This window comes from Hoplias malabaricus, unplaced genomic scaffold (genome assembly GCF_029633855.1).
Source record: "Hoplias malabaricus isolate fHopMal1 unplaced genomic scaffold, fHopMal1.hap1 scaffold_20, whole genome shotgun sequence".
Classification (NCBI taxonomy): domain Eukaryota; kingdom Metazoa; phylum Chordata; class Actinopteri; order Characiformes; family Erythrinidae; genus Hoplias; species Hoplias malabaricus.
Window position 1 is genome coordinate 114249 of NW_027100901.1, and position 15000 is coordinate 129248.

Genomic DNA, 15000 nt, shown 5'->3' on the forward strand with positions numbered 1-15000 from the left:
ACCCGGAGGGGGAGAGACTCACGTCGGCCGACGACGAAAGGTACGAGGCTTCTGCGGTCCATACCTTGAAGGTACCCGCCGGGGGAGGTTTGGCCTCTCGAGTCCGACTCGACAACCGGCCGTGGCCAGGTCACCGTTAATGATCCTTCCGCAGGTTCCCCTACGGAAACCTTGTTACGACTTTTACTCCCTCTAGATGCCCAGGTTCGATCGACTTCCCACCTCAACGAGGCAACCCCCCGGTAAAGGGGCACCTCGGAGATGGTCCGAGGACCTCACCAGGCCATCCAATCGGTAGTAGCGACGGGCGGTGTGTACAAAGGGCAGGGACTTAATCGACGCGGGCTGGTGACCCGCGACTACTTGGAATTCCTCGTTCAAGGGGAAAAGTTACAATCCCCTATCCCCAGCGGGGAAGGCGTTCATAGGATTGCCCAGGCCTTTCGGCATAGGATGGATGCACATGCTGAACCAGCCAGTGTAACTCACGTGCGGCCCCGGGCGTCTAAGGGCATCACAGACCTGTTATGGCCCCGAATCTCATACGGCTTTGCCTTGCCCCGGATCGCTCTAAGAAGTTCGGCCACCGACCGACGAACCCCTCGGGCCGCAAGCCCCCACAGGGACCCAAGGGAGGGCCGTGTAACTTTTTAAGGCACAGGGTCTCGTCCGTTATCGGAGTTAACCAGACGAATCGCTCCACGAACTCCCAACGGCCATGCACCACCACCCACAGAATCAAGAAAGAGCCATCAATCTGTCAATCCTTACCGTGTCCGGGCCGGGTGAGATTCCCCGTGTTGAGTCAAATTAAGCCGCAAGCTCCACTCCTGGTGGTGCCCTTCCGTCAATTCCTTTAAGTTTCAGCTTTGCAACCGTACTCCCCCCAGAGCCCAAAGACTCGTGGTTTCCCTCACGCTGCCCGGCGGGTCATGGTCGCTAGCCTCACGCCGCCGGATCGCGGGTCGGCATAGTTTACGGTCGGAACTACGACGGTATCTGATCGTCTTCGCTCCCCCGACTTTCGTTCTTGATTAATGAAAACATTCTTGGCAAATGCTTTCGCTTTCGTTCGTCCCACACCGGTCAACGAATTTCACCTCTATCGGTGTGGTACGGATGCCCCCGGCCGTCCCTCTTAATCATTGCCCTCGGTCCTTAAAACCCACGAAATAGGACCGTGGAAGCCCCGGAGCCCCACTCCGGAACGACCAGCCGTCCCGAAGGAGAGACCCCGAAGCCCCGCGGAAGGGCCCTATTCCATTATTCCTAGCTCAGTCAGACATGGCACGTGTCGGCCTGCTTTGAGCACTCTGCTTTATTCAAAGTAAACGCTCCGGACCCTCCAACCCACCGTGCACCGCAGTGAAGTACCCAGCTAAGGGCTTCTCCGCGGCCGGCGAGCAGAGGACACCGGCGGGTAGGGACCAGGTCCCAACATCCACCCAGAGACAGGGGGTCACCCCCGAAGGAGCTCCCCACGCCATCCCGGACAGTACAGGGGATCCGAGACCTGTCCCCACATCCAACTACGAGCTTTTTAACTGCAGCAACTTTAGCATACGCTATTGGAGCTGGAATTACCGCGGCTGCTGGCACCAGACTTGCCCTCCAATGGGTCATCACTCACGGACATAGATTGAGTTCATTTCGATTACGCTCCACAGGATCATAGGACCCGCATCGATATTTTTCGTCACTACCTCCCCGTGTCGGGAATGGGTAATTTGCGCGCCTGCTGCCTTCCTTGGAAGTGGTAGCCGTTTCTCAGGCTCCCTCTCCGGAATCGAACCCAGATTCCCCGTTACCCGTGGTCACCACGGTAGGCACGTAGCCTACCGTCGAAAGTTGATAGGGCAGACACTCGAATGATACGTCGCCGCCCCGGAGGGCTTAACGATCGGCCAGAGGTTATCTAGAGTCACCAAAGCGACCCGACCGGAGCCGGGAGGGTTTTTCGGTTCTGATAAATGCACGTATCCGGGGGACAGGGGCCGGGAGAGCATTTCACGCCGACCCCCAGAACCCTTCCAACGCTTCGTTTGCATGTATTAGCTCTGGAATTACCACAGTTATACCAAGTAACGTGTGGAGCGATCAAAGGAACCATAACTGATTTAATGAGCCATTCGCAGTTTCACTGTACCAAAACCCGTGTGTACTTAGACTTGCATGGCTTAATCTTTGAGACAAGCATATAATACTGGCAGGATCAACCAGACCGACCCCCCTTGGATCTCAAACCCCGGACGGGGAAAGAGAGGGGGCGCATGGAGCCCGTGAGAGTGATCTCAGGGGACACCAGCGAAGAGGATCGAACGCGACCCCGCTGTGGGGGTCTGCAATCGACTTGGCAACTTGGAAAACGTATGATTCTCGCCCGGACGGTGCAGGCTAGGGGCCGGGTCCTTCCCTCAAACGGATCCCGACCCTAAGGCACCACCGACGCGGACGTTGAACGGACCTACTGTTGGATCGACCGGCCGACTAAGTCCCCCTCGGAACCGTTCTGGACAAGCGGACATGCCTCTTACGGGCATCCACGAGCCATGGAGGCTGGGAGCACAAGGTGGGGAGGATCGCTCTAAGCACTGTATTTAGGCTTAGAAGCCTGCCCCTGGTGCTCCGCGTATACCGAGCTCGAACGGCCGTGAAGGACAGCCGTTAAGGGAAGAGAATGGAAGAGAATCCTGGCCCCCTCAAAGCGCGAGGAAGTCGGCATAGGTTTTTACGGTACGCCACCACCGGAGCCGTCTGATGTTCAGAAGACGAAGGGTTTTGCCCTCAATCTCGTAAGGTCGAGGGCTCACCACCGAACTTCCAGCCGCGGTCCTTGGTAGGACCGATACGCGGACAAGCCGCAAATCCTGGCCCCCTCGCAGTGCGAGGAGGTCGGCAAAGGTTTACGGTTTCGCCCCCCGGAGCCTACGGAAGTCTGCGTTTAAGAAGACGAAGGGTCGGATCCCGTAGGCCGACCCTGCGAACTTCCAGCCGCGGTCTGTGGAAGACCGATCCGTGTCACCTCTAATGCGCTCTTTGCCTCCGGCCGTTTCCAGCCGGGGGCCCGGTGGTGCGCTCCCACGTCCCGCTCAAAGGAGGGGAAAGGTCGGGAGATCCCACGGACCGGCGGATGACCGCCGGCCAACGCCTCGGGGGGTTACGCGGCCCCGTCGACTCGCGCACGGGCAAATTTATGGGTTTAAAAAGGGGGACAATCCTCATACGTTCGACCCCCCGGTGCCCAGGGAAGTTGACCCTCCCCGGGCAGGCATATCGAACGAATCATCGGTCGGAAAACTCTCTCTTTCGGGACGGGGGAAACCCCTCATACGCTCGACCCCCCATGCCCAGGAATGTTTTACCTTCCCAGGCATACATCGAACGAATCATCGGGGTGGACACAACGGGCTTATAACAATCGACGGGGCGGCCCGTTCCACCCGCCCCACAAGTGGGCAGATGGTCGGTGGCCTATAGACCCACAGGCAGTCCCAATACCACCGTGATACGAGATCCGGGGTTGGGACTTGACCTTAAAGGTACCCGGTCGAGGCGGACCGAGTGGAAGCCACTCGGATTTATGACAGTGGTAGGCCCCACGGACCTTGGGGACCACTCCCCATCGCTCTGCCCGGCACCTGGCTCGGAAACCGGGACTAATTTTGGCAGTAATACGCTATCGGTCTTGGTTCTCATTGGTTCATACACCCAAGATGGGCGAACGTCGAACGCGAACGGGAGCGATCAACGCCCATAACCCCTAATTATGCACGAACCGGGGGCTATATAAGGGGTCGCCTTCACTCGGAGCCGTCAGTCTCTCACCATGGATAGCTGCCCGCTTTGCGAACAAGCCATTGCTACGGATCTGACTTTCCACTTTACCATCTTCCACAGACTCGGACCGGACGACGCAGCCTTCCTCCGAGAACTGGACCGAAGCGGGGAGAATTCATCACAGCTCGACTGCCCTCTCTGCGGCCTGCCGTCTCTCTCTTCGCCGGCAGATCACCTGGGCTCGGCGCATTCCCTCAAAGGCCTCGCCCTTCGGATCGCTCTCTCTGCCGCTCGACGCCTTCGCACCCTCCACCTTCTGCGTCGCTATCAACAGTCTAAGCCGCGGAACCCTCCACCGCCCTCGGGATCCCGTTCCCCGAATCCAGCCTCGCCGCCGGGACCAAGCACGCCGGGACCGAGCGCGCCGGGACCGAACACGCCGGGACCGAGCACGCCGGGACCGAGCACGCCGGGACCGAACACGCCGGACCCGAACACGCCGGACCCGAACACGCCGGACCCAAGCACGCCGGACCCAAGCACGCCGGACCCAACCATGCTGTACCCAAGCTCACCGGACCCAAGCACGCCGGAGCCAACCACGCCTGATGCTTGCCCGCTCTGCGAGCAAGCCATTACGGATCTGACTTCCCATTATACCACCTTCCACCGCCTTGGATCTGCCGACATTGACTTTCTCCGGGGACTGGACCAAAGTGGGGAGAATTCGTCCCAGCTCGACTGCCCTCTCTGCGGCCTGCCGTCTCTCTCTTCGCCGGCGGATCACCTGGGCTCGGCGCATTCCCTCAAAGGCCTCGCCCTTCGGATCGCTCTCTCTGCCGCTCGACGCCTTCGCACCATCCACCTTCTGCGTCGCTATCAACAGTCTAAGCCGCGGAACCCTCCACCGCCCTCGGTATCCTGTTCCCCGAATCCAGCCTCGCCGGGCCCCAGCACGCCGGGCCCCAGCATGCCGGACCCAGCCATGCCGGGCCCAAGCACGCCGGGCCCAAGCACGCCGGGACCCAACACGCCGGACCCAGCTTCGCCGGACCCAGCCTCGCCGGACCAAGCCTCCCCGGGCCAAGCCACTACGGGCCAAGCCACGCCGGAGCCGGTCGACAGCGACTACCAACCAAGCGAGTCTTCCCCTGCCGAATCCACCTCGGACACGGATTCAGAGACCGAGCGGGCACGGCGAACCTCCCGGGGGAGGCAGCTCGTGATCCCGCATCGGTTTCGGGACACCTACGTCAGCCGTTCGGTAGACGACTTTCAGAAGTTCTACCTGCGGGTCGACGCGTCACCGAAGGACATCGAGAACTCTCGCCAGCGACGGGGCCACGTTATTCGGTTCCTGCTTCACTGCGCCCCGCCCGGCTGCCAATTCACAGACCTGTCTTTCGTCCATCACACGAACGTTCCCACTTGGGTACAGAGCCTTCAGAAACTGGGTTACGCTTCGACAACCGTTAAGTGTTACCTGCACAGCGCCAAGGCGTTCGTCTCCCACGTCGCTGCCTTCGACCCAGAGACCGCCGGGGTCAGCCCCGAAGAGCTCCAGAGGCTGAAGCTGACCTTCGCCAAGGCTCATCGGGACATCGCACGCACGATTCTGGGCCATCGCCAGCGCGTGAAGAGAGCGAAGCTGAGTCGCTTGCCGCAACCTTCGGATTTCAGGGTCTTCCTAAGCCACGCTAAGACCCGAATCCCAGAGCTCATAGACGCGGCCCGGACGGGGGACACCGCCCGCCGGTCGACGCTACGGATGCTCCAGGGGTACCTGCTCGGCCTTTTGTCTGTCTTAACCGGTCACCGGTCGGTTGTGTTTCTCAACCTGACGGTTGGAGAGTTGAGGCAAGCCAGCACCACGGATGGCACCGGCTTCGTGGTTTATGTTCGTGAACACAAGACCAACGCCTCGTTCGGGGACGCTCCGATCGGGTTGTCTGCCACAGAGCTGGCCTGGTTGACCGCACTCAGCGACTTACACGGGGCCCGGGACGGGTTCGTGTTCTTGGACAGGGGGAACCAGCTGCGCAAGCCAAACTCACTGCTTCGGATCGCGTGGACGGATGCGGGCCTCGGAGGCGCGGTGGCCTTCAACCTGATCCGCACGGCTGTTTCGAACCAAGTGAGTGTTGAACTTAATCCGACTTATGTGGGCTCTTAACCCCGGCCTTCCTACTTCTGACACCTCGCACCTCTGTTTCAGGTTTCGACTCTGCCGGCCGAAGATAGAGATCGAGTGACGACAAGCATGTGCCACTCCAACATCACTGCCCGGGCCTTCTACCGAGCCGGCCTCTCTGCGGCCGATGTGATGCGGGCTCGTGAGAACCGTCTTTCCGCCCTCGAAACGGCCTGAACCGGACCCTCTTCAAAGCGCAACCCAGCCGGGATTCACTCCGTGTTTCTGCACCCCCGTGGCTTTGATATGTTTTACTGCGAAATAAATACATTTATTTCTGAATCCCCAAACAGAGTGTTCCCGTGTGGTACTTGCTTCGGTTTGGAGATGGAGGGGGGGTGGAGATTGGGTGATCCTCCCAGAGGGAGACTTTTTACGAGGTCCGACCGGCCTTAAGACTTAAACGATCAGTGGTTATGGGTTAACTTAGTCGGCGGGCGGCCCGTTCCACCGCCCCGCTAAGGGAGCAGTGGTCGGAGGCCTATGGACCTTAGGCAGTTCACCGGGGTGGGTAAACTTACCTTTAGGCACCCGTCGCATGAATATAGGAGACCATTTGGCTTTTTTGGCCCCGGAAACCAGCCACTTCTCCGGGCATATATAGAACCAATCCCCCCCAGGGAGGGAGTTGGAACTAAAGGTCATTGAAATTAAATGGGTTTAACAGTTAACTTTGTCGGCGGGCGGCCCGTTCCACCGCCCCGCTAAGGGAGCAGTGGTCGGAGGCCTATGGACCTTAGGCAGTTCACCGGGGTGGGTAAACTTACCTTTAGGCACCCGTCGCATGAATATAGGAGACCATTTGGCTTTTTTGGCCCCGGAAACCAGCCACTTCTCCGGGCATATATAGAACCAATCCCCCCCAGGGAGGGAGTTGGAACTAAAGGTCATTGAAATTAAATGGGTTTAACAGTTAACTTTGTCGGCGGGCGGCCCGTTCCACCGCCCCGCTAAGGGAGCAGTGGTCGGAGGCCTATGGACCTTAGGCAGTTCACCGGGGTGGGTAAACTTACCTTTAGGCACCCGTCGCATGAATATAGGAGACCATTTGGCTTTTTTGGCCCCGGAAACCAGCCACTTCTCCGGGCATATATAGAACCAATCCCCCCCAGGGAGGGAGTTGGAACTAAAGGTCATTGAAATTAAATGGGTTTAACAGTTAACTTTGTCGGCGGGCGGCCCGTTCCACCGCCCCGCTAAGGGAGCAGTGGTCGGAGGCCTATGGACCTTAGGCAGTTCACTGGGGGCGGTAAACTTACCTTTAGGCACCCGTCGCATGAATATAGGAGACCATTTGGCTTTTTTGGCCCCGGAAACCAGCCACTTCTCCGGGCATATATAGAATGAACCATCGGGGGCTAAGGGCAGATAGTCAAGTCAGTTATACCGATCGAACTCTCTTGAGTTTCGGCTTAAAGCTCTGGCATTTGCCGTTGGGACTTAGAGTTTTTTTTTAATAAAGAGGGGAGGCCGGGCTTACCTCCACCTTAAGCCCAGAGGGTGTCCCAGTCCTCGGGCTTGTGTATTCGCATCAACGGGGTCCATGGAAGTCATTTTAGACATCCAGAGGGGAGGCAACCCAAACCATCCCCTTAGCCCAGAGGTGTGCCACTCCTCGGGCTTGTGTATTCGCATCAACGGGGTCCATGGAAGTCATTTTTAGACCTCCAGAGGGGAGGCAACCCAAACCATCCCCTTAGCCCAGAGGTGTGCCAGTCCTCGGGCTTGTGTATTCGCATCAACGGGGTCCATGGAAGTCATTTTTAGACCTCCAGAGGGGAGGCAACCCAAACCATCCCCTTAGCCCAGAGGTGTGCCACTCCTCGGGCTTGAAACTTCGCATCACCGGGGTGTATGGAAGTCTTTGGTCCAGTTCTGCCAGTGCTCGTTGTCGAACTTAGAAATATTTCTAATTATTTTTAGACTTCCAGAGGGGAGGCCGAGCATACCAACCCCTTAGCCCAGAGGTGTGCCAGTCCTCGGGCTTCGGTATTCGCATCACCGGGGTCTACGGAGGTCTCAACTTAGGTTTTGAAAACCTCCAGAGGGGGGGCCGGATTAACCACCACCCTAGCCCAGAGGTGTGCCAGTCCTCGGGCTTCGGTATTCGCATCACCGGGGTCTACGGAGGTCTCAACTTAGGTTTTGAAAACCTCCAGAGGGGGGGCCGGATTAACCACCACCCTAGCCCAGAGGGGTGCCAGTCCTCGGGCTTCGGTATTCGCATCACCGGGGTCTACGGAGGTCTCAACTTAGGTTTTGAAAACCTCCAGAGGGGGGGCCGGATTAACCACCACCCTAGCCCAGAGGGGTGCCAGTCCTCGGGCTTCGGTATTCGCATCACCGGGGTCTATGGAGGTCTCGACTTAGGTTTTGAAAACCTCCAGAGGGTGGGGGCATATCTTATCCCCACCCTAGCCCAGAGGGGTGCCAGTCCTCGGGCTTCGGTATTCGCATCAACGGGGTCTACGGATGTCTCGACTTAGGTTTTGAACACATCCAGGGAAGCAGAGCGGACATTCCCATTATTTCAAGCCCATCGGGAAGCCACTCTTTTGGGCATAGCGTTTCGCATCGCTGTTACCCAAACTTACGTCTGATTTAATGCCTCCCTAATATCCCGACGGCACCAGGCTGAGAAACCATATGCCCACAGGATTTGAGGCATTGGAACCTCGTTCGCATAGCTGACAACGATGAACCTCCCTCGGACTCGCTACGAGGCTTGAGGAGGGTCCTGATTTTCTTAAAATCTCAGGTGAGGGACTTAGAAAATTTTCACTTTAAAACCACAGACCTCCAGAGGAGAGACCGGGCTTATCACAACCTTAGCCCAGAGGGCGCCACTCCTCGGGCATGTCACTTCGCATCACCGGGGTCCATGGAAGTCTCGACTTAGGTTTTGAACGCATCCAGAGGGTGGGGGCCGGACTTACCACCACCCTTAGCCCAGAGGGCGTCACTCCTCGGGCATAAAATTCGGATAACCGGGGTCCATGGAAGTCAATTTTGACCTCCAGAGAGGGGGGGCCGGGCTTACCACCACCCTAAGCCCAGAGGGCGTCACTCCTCGGGCATGAAATACGCTACACCGGGGTCCATGGAAGTCAGTTTAGACCTCCAGAGAGGGGGGGCCGGGCTTACCACCACCCTTAGCCCAGAGGGCACCACTCCTCGGGCTTGAAATTCGCATCACCGGGGTCCATGGAAGTCTCGACTTAGGTTTTGGAAACCTCCAGAGGGGGGGCTGCACTTACCACCACCCTAAGCCCAGAGGGCGTCACTCCTCGGGCATGAAATACGCTATACCGGGGTCCATGGAAGTCCTTTTAGACCTCCAGAGAGGGGGGGCCGGGCTTACCACCACCCTTAGCCCAGAGGGCACCACTCCTCGGGCTTGAAATTCGCATCACCGGGGTCCATGGAAGTCTCGACTTAGGTTTTGGAAACCTCCAGAGGGGGGGCTGCACTTACCACCACCCTAAGCCCAGAGGGCGTCACTCCTCGGGCATGAAATACGCTATACCGGGGTCCATGGAAGTCCTTTTAGACCTCCAGAGAGGGGGGGCCGGGCTTACCACCACCCTTAGCCCAGAGGGCACCACTCCTCGGGCTTGAAATTCGCATCACCGGGGTCCATGGAAGTCTCGACTTAGGTTTTGGAAACCTCCAGAGGGGGGGCTGCACTTACCACCACCCTTAGCCCAGAGGTTCATCACTCCTCGGGCATGAAATTCGGATAACCGGGGTCCATGGAAGTCAGTTTAGACCTCCAGAGAGTGGGGCCGGGCTTACCACCACCCTAAGCCCAGAGGGCGTCACTCCTCGGGCATGAAATTCGGACAACCGGGGTCCATGGAAGTCAGTTTAGACCTCCAGAGAGTGGGGCCGGGCTTACCACCACCCTAAGCCCAGAGGGCGTCACTCCTCGGGCATAAAATTCGGATAACCGGGGTCCATGGAAGTCAGTTTAGACCTCCAGAGAGTGGGGCCGGGCTTACCACCACCCTAAGCCCAGAGGGCGTCACTCCTCGGGCATGAAATACGCTACACCGGGGTCCATGGAAGTCTCGACTTAGGTTTTGGAGACCTCCAGAGGGGGGGCCGGGCATACCACCACCCTTAGCCCAGAGGGCGTCACTCCTCGGGCATGAAATACGCTTAACCGGGGTCCATGGAAGTCAATCTAGACCTCCAGAGAGGGGGGGCCGGGCTTACCACCACCCTTAGCCCAGAGGGCATCACTCCTCGGGCATGAAATTCGCATCACCGGGGTCCATGGAAGTCAGTTTAGACCTCCAGAGGGGGGGCTGAGCATACCACCACCCTTAGCCCAGAGGTGTGCTCCTCATCGGGCATGAAATACGCTTCACCGGGGTCCATGGAAGTCATTCGAGACCTCCAGAGGGGGGGCCGGGCATACCACCACCCTTAGCCCAGAGGTGAGTCACTCCTCGGGCATCAAATTCGCATCACCGGGGTCCATGGAAGTCAGTTTAGACCTCCAGAGGGGGGGCTGAGCATACCACCACCCTTAGCCCAGAGGTGTGCTCCTCATCGGGCATGAAATACGCTTCACCGGGGTCCATGGAAGTCATTCGAGACCTCCAGAGGGGGGGCCGGGCATACCACCACCCTTAGCCCAGAGGTGAGTCACTCCTCGGGCATCAAATTCGCATCACCGGGGTCCATGGAAGTCAGTTTAGACCTCCAGAGGGGGGGCTGAGCATACCACCACCCTTAGCCCAGAGGTGTGCTCCTCATCGGGCATGAAATACGCTTCACCGGGGTCCATGGAAGTCATTCGAGACCTCCAGAGGGGGGGCTGGGCATACCACCACCCTTAGCCCAGAGGTGAGTCACTCCTCGGGCATCAAATTCGCATCACCGGGGTCCATGGAAGTCATTTAGACCTCCAGAGAGGGGGGCCGAACCTACCAGCAACCTTAGCCCAGAGGGCGTCACTCCTCGGGCTTCAAACTCCCATCATCGGGGTTCCATGGAAGTCTCGACTTAGGTTTTGAACCGTTCCGGGGTCACCTCCAGTGAGATAACGCGGAAATCTCACTATATTCATGCCCACAGGCGAACCAGAGCCTTGGGCTTGTCATAGTTACATACGGTGTACCCAAACTTTCGTCTTTTCTAAAGGAACCCTAATGTCCTGACGGCACCGCACTGGAAACCCCCATGCCCTCTGAATTTTTACCACTCCGAGGTGCTCCGTTTTGGGCTTGCTACCTAGGGCGAAGAGGGTCAGAAATTTTTCTAAGTCCTACTTTAAAACGTCCCACTGGGAGACCACTAGGGTTAGCACTTTGCCAAAAAATCACGGCTGAATGCAATTTTCACGCCTCGCACCCTTTGTTCGTTTAGATTTAACAAAAAAATCAACCGAACCCCCTTTTTAACAACGCTTTGCCGAATTTAGCTCACTTTTCCCGGCCTGGAATATCTCACGCTTGCCCCCCACGGTACTTACCTCCGGGGAAGACACCCCCGTCGCTGCCAACACCCATGCCCGGCCCAGGCTCACCCGACTCGGCCTCGCTAGCTCCATCGCCCGCTCCAAACCTCCGGGGAGAAGACCCCCATCGCCGCCAACGCCCATGCCCGGCCCAGGCTCACCCGACTCGGCCTCGCTAGCTCCATCGCCCGCTCCAAACCTCCGGGGCTGGACCTCCAGGAACCCAGCGCACCTCTCGAACCTATCCGGCCCACACTTAAGCACTCCTCCTCGGACTAAACCATTCAGCCCGCGCCGCTGGAACGAGCGCCCACTGGAAGACCTGAGCCTCAAACCCGCGCGCTTTACGGTTCTCTATCTCCCCGGGCTCGGAGCACTTTTCTCGGCCATGGGACCTCCAGGGGGGGCCCCTCTTAGCTCCGTCATCATTTCTCTAAGTCTCACTCCGCCCACTGGAAGACCCGAGCCCCAAACCCGCGCGCTTTACGGTTCTCTATCTCCCCGGGCTCGGAGCACTTTTCTCGGCCATGGGACCTCCAGGGGGGGCCCCTCTTAGCTCCGTCATCATTTCTCTAAGTCTCACTCCGCCCACTGGAAGACCCGAGCCCCAAACCCGCGCGCTTTACGGTTCTCTATCTCCCCGGGCTCGGAGCACTTTTCTCGGCCATGGGACCTCCAGGGGGGGCCCCTCTTAGCTCCGTCATCATTTCTCTAAGTCTCACTCCGCCCACTGGAAGACCCGAGCCCCAAACCCGCGCGCTTTACGGTTCTCTATCTCCCCGGGCTCGGGGCACTTTTCTCGGCCATGGGACCTCCAGGGGGGGCCCTTCATGGCTCCGTCAATATTCCTTTAAGTCTCACTCCGCCCACTGGAAGACCCGAGCCCCAAACCCGCGCGCTTTACGGTTCTCTATCACCCCGGGCTCGGAGCACTTTTCTCGGCCATGGGACCTCCAGGGGGGGCCCTTCATGGCTCCGTCAATATTCCTTTAAGTCTCACTCCGCCCACTGGAAGACCCGAGCCCCAAACCCGCGCGCTTTACGGTTCTCTATCACCCCGGGCTCGGAGCACTTTTCTCGGCCATGGGACCTCCAGGGGGGGCCCTTCATGGCTCCGTCAATATTCCTTTAAGTCTCACTCCGCCCACTGGAAGACCCGAGCCCCAAACCCGCGCGCTTTACGGTTCTCTATCACCCCGGGCTCGGAGCACTTTTCTCGGCCATGGGACCTCCAGGGGGGGCCCTTCATGGCTCCGTCAATATTCCTTTAAGTCTCACTCCGCCCACTGGAAGACCCGAGCCCCAAACCCGCGCGCTTTACGGTTCTCTATCACCCCGGGCTCGGGGCACTTTTCTCGGCCATGGGACCTCCAGGGGAGGCCCCTCTTGGCTCCGTCAATATTCCTTTAAGTCTCATTCCGCCCACTGCCATACCCGAGGTCTTTAACCGCGGCGTTCACGGTTCTCTATCACCCCGGGCTCGGAGCACTTTTCTCGGCCATGGGACCTCCAGGGGGGGCCCCTCATGGCTCCGTCAACATTCCTCTAAGTCTCATTCCGCCCACTGCCATACCCGGGCTCGGAGCATGTACTTCGGCCATGGGACCACAAGAGGGCGCCCTTCTTAAGAAATTGCTGACATCCAGGACCATTCAAGGGAGCGACCTGCCTCCCTATGCCCGCCACCGGCTCCCTCTAACCGGTGTACGGACTCTCGGGGCCCGCGCCCCCAGAGAACCAGAGTTTCAGAAATTGCACTAAGTCCAGACATCCAGGACCATTCAAGGGAGCGACCTGCCTCCCTATGCCCGCCACCGGCTCCCTCTAACCGGTGTACGGACTCTCGGGGCCCGCGCCCCCAGAGAACCAGAGTTTCAGAAATTGCACTAAGTCCAGACATCCAGGACCATTCAAGGGAGCGACCTGCCTCCCTATGCCCGCCACCGGCTCCCTCTAACCGGTGTACGGACTCTCGGGGCCCGCGCCCCCAGAGAACCAGAGTTTCAGAAATTGCACTAAGTCCAGACATCCAGGACCATTCAAGGGAGCGACCTGCCTCCCTATGCCCGCCACCGGCTCCCTCTAACCGGTGTACGGACTCTCGGGGCCCGCGCCCCCAGAGAACCAGAGTTTCAGAAATTGCACTAAGTCCAGACATCCAGGACCATTCAAGGGAGCGACCTGCCTCCCTATGCCCGCCACCGGCTCCCTCTAACCGGTGTACGGACTCTCGGGGCCCGCGCCCCCAGAGAACCAGAGTTTCAGAAATTGCACTAAGTCCAGACATCCAGGACCATTCAAGGGAGCGACCTGCCTCCCTATGCCCGCCACCGGCTCCCTCTAACCGGTGTACGGACTCTCGGGGCCCGCGCCCCCAGAGAACCAGAGTTTCAGAAATTGCACTAAGTCCAGACATCCAGGACCATTCAAGGGAGCGACCTGCCTCCCTATGCCCGCCACCGGCTCCCTCTAACCGGTGTACGGACTCTCGGGGCCCGCGCCCCCAGAGAACCAGAGTTTCAGAAATTGCACTAAGTCCAGACATCCAGGACCATTCAAGGGAGCGACCTGCCTCCCTATGCCCGCCACCGGCTCCCTCTAACCGGTGTACGGACTCTCGGGGCCCGCGCCCCCAGAGAACCAGAGTTTCGGAAATTGCACTAAGTCCGATTTTCGCCCACTACGAGACCTAAAACCGTCATCCAGGATTTCACAGGGGAGTACCCACCTCCCCTATGCCCGCCACCGGCTCCCTCTAACCGGTGTACGGAGTCTCCGGGGCCCGCGCCCCAGAGAACCAGACCTGGACCGCTCCGGAGGGCCGGGGGTTTGCTTTCGCCTTCCCCCCGACAAATGTTTGAGTGGACGGGATGACTTTCAATGGATCGCGGTATATGCACCCGCTCTGCCACTTACGACACCCGCACTCCGAATCAGGTCGTTTACGAGTCATTTCACACCCGGATCAAGAGACATTTGCTTTGACGAGGGAGGTGGACCGAGGCGTTCATTAGCCCCGGTCCGGTTCCAGTGTCATGCGGCTCTCGTCACCGGCGGTGGGGAGGAAAGCACCTCCCACCCCGGCTATCCAAGACCAAGCTCACCGATGCTGGGCGCGGATGTATCGCTCCTTCTAGGCGGGATTCCGACTTAGAGGCGTTCAGTCGTAAGCCCTCGGATGATAGCCTTGCACCAGTGGCTGCACAGCCAAGCGCGAGTACCATGTATCCGAACCTGCGGTTCCTCTCGTACTGGGCTGGATTACTATCGGAGCAACGGTCAACATCAGTAGGGTAAAGCTAACCTGTCTCACGACGGTCTAAACCCAGCTCACGTTCCCTGTTAGTGGGTGAACAATCCAACGCTTTGCGAATTCTGCTTCGCAATGATAGGAAGAGCCGACATCGAAGAATCAAACGGCGACGTCGCTATGAACGCTTGGCCGCCACAAGCCAGTTATCCCTGTGGTAACTTTTCTGACACCTCCCGCTTAAAACCCAAAAAGCAGACGGAAGGATCGTTAGGCCCCGCTTTCACGGTCCGTATTCATACTGAAAATCAGGAT

At 58.7% G+C, this 15000-nt stretch overlaps 1 pseudogene; it reads right to left on the reverse strand.

Moving 5' to 3' along the window:
- Positions 1-14284: 14284 nt before the first annotated feature.
- LOC136682345 (28S ribosomal RNA) overlaps positions 14285-15000 on the reverse strand; it is a 4392-nt pseudogene continuing 3676 nt past the window's right edge.